Here is a 1,844-nt window from a genome sequence, read left to right as displayed (position 1 = left end):
AATCTGATTGGTCGTCCCCTCGTCAAGTTTTCTTCAAAACCAATATCCCCCTCTCCCAACCGAGATTGTCCCTCTTGACTGAAGCCCAACAGAACAACAACAACAACAACAACAACAACAACAACATGATTCTTTAGCTGAGTGAGGAGAGGCCGGCTAGCCCTCTATATTAAGTTGCGTTTCCAAATCAGCAGCGACTCACAGGGCGCGAGCTGAGCGCGTGAGCGATGCGACGAGTCCGGTGCTGGGGAGCGAGTTAATCTCTCCGATATCTTTCCACGAAGGGTGGAGTGGGATTTGCAGGTCCAACTTTTTGAGACTTCTTCTTTTACTTCTACTTCTTCTTCTTCTTCGCCTTCTTCCCGAGACCTGGTAAAACTGACTGGACACTAGACAGGAGGGCAGCTACTTTTGCCATCTGTAGAAATGTGATTTGTGTGTCTGGACGCGTGCTGTAAGGTGTGGATTTTCAGACGATCGTATTTCCTAAAGGTGAGTGGGGTGGTCTTGTTGGTCTGTCTGCCTCATGTTTATTGCTTGAGTACCTGAAGACTGATAGATACCTGAAGACTAATAGATAGAGGCGTTCTGAGAATGCTGGTGGGTTTATGATACGCTTTTACTGAAACGGAGGTGTTTGGTGGTGTATGTGTTTGTGCATGTGTGTGTGTGTGTGTGTGTGTGTGTGTGTGTGTGTGTGTGTGTGTGTGTATGAGTATGTGTTCAAATGTCTGTTTGTGTTTGTTTATGTGTATGTGTGTGTATGTGTGTGTGTATGTGTGTGTGTATGTGTGTGTGTGTGTGTGTTTGTATGTGTGTGTGTATGTATGTGTGTGTGTGGCTCTTTGAGTGTGTATAGTTTGTTGGTTTGTGTTTGTTTGTGCGTGCGTCTAAGTGTATGTGTCTATTATTCAGGCATTTGTAATAAATACATAAGCCGGATAGAAGGTTCTATGCCTGACGAGACAGGCTGGGAAAATGATAGACCGGAGAAGGGGGATTAAAATTAAATGCGAAATCAGTGGAAATATTCCCACCAGGAATAAAGTCAATAATGTTCCCTGGAGGATGACAGCTGGTCTTCAACACCATAATAAAAACTCACATGTGAGGTAGCGTGGTGAGATCAGGCACTCGTCAAAATAATGACATTGAAGAAACAGGCATCTTTCTGTCAGTTTGATGATTTTATTTATCGAAATTTTCTGTTATGGTTAAACACTTTTTATGTGCATGTAAAGCTACATTATTTTTAAGAGAATTGTCTTTAAAAAACGTTGATTAATCACTTAAAATTGTGTACATTCTCAGTTTTCAATGATTCTCAAGTTATAGATGTTATCCAATTTTGGTGGTGATTTGTTCAGTAATTTTACCTGTGAAACCAGGCGACCCCCACCTCCTTCAATCTCAAACATCACGACTTCTATTCAAGATAGATTGATGTATTTTCACCAAAAGTGAGACCAATGAATAAGCTTTAAGGTGATACCAATAACTTCTCATGCCCAAAAATAGACGAGAGCCTGACTCCACAGCAACGTGACACAAATGTTAAATCAGTGGAAATATTGTCACCAGGAATACGGTCAAGAATGTCCCCCAGAGAATGACAGCTTGTCTTCAAAACCGTAATGTAAACTCATAATAATATATTGAAAATAAACAAAAGACCAGAAAGTCGACCACACCTGCCTGCGTGGGTGGTGTAGCGGTTAGGTTCTTGTCTGTCGCACACACAAGACTGGACATCAAGTCTCATTGTTATGTTTGAAAATTTATTTTTAAATTTGTTAAAATTTATTTGATTTTATTTGTTCCTTTTTTACTATTTTTTAAAATAA

The 1,844-nt window shown here is 40.4% G+C and overlaps 1 protein-coding gene across 1 annotated transcript in view; it reads left to right on the top strand.

Annotated features, from left to right (window-relative positions):
* Window positions 1-239: 239 nt before the first annotated feature.
* LOC101857406 (parathyroid hormone/parathyroid hormone-related peptide receptor-like) overlaps window positions 240-1,844 on the top strand; it is a 171,920-nt gene continuing 170,315 nt past the window's right edge. Inside the window, exon 1 of the mRNA XM_035969859.1 lies at window positions 240-492. The gene's annotated coding sequence lies outside the window, so the exon portion shown is untranslated. The remainder of the gene's footprint in view (window positions 493-1,844) is intronic.

The sequence above is a fragment of the Aplysia californica genome, unplaced genomic scaffold (genome assembly GCF_000002075.1).
Source record: "Aplysia californica isolate F4 #8 unplaced genomic scaffold, AplCal3.0 scaffold00190, whole genome shotgun sequence".
Taxonomy (NCBI): domain Eukaryota; kingdom Metazoa; phylum Mollusca; class Gastropoda; order Aplysiida; family Aplysiidae; genus Aplysia; species Aplysia californica.
This window is presented reverse-complemented; position numbering and strand designations above follow the sequence as displayed.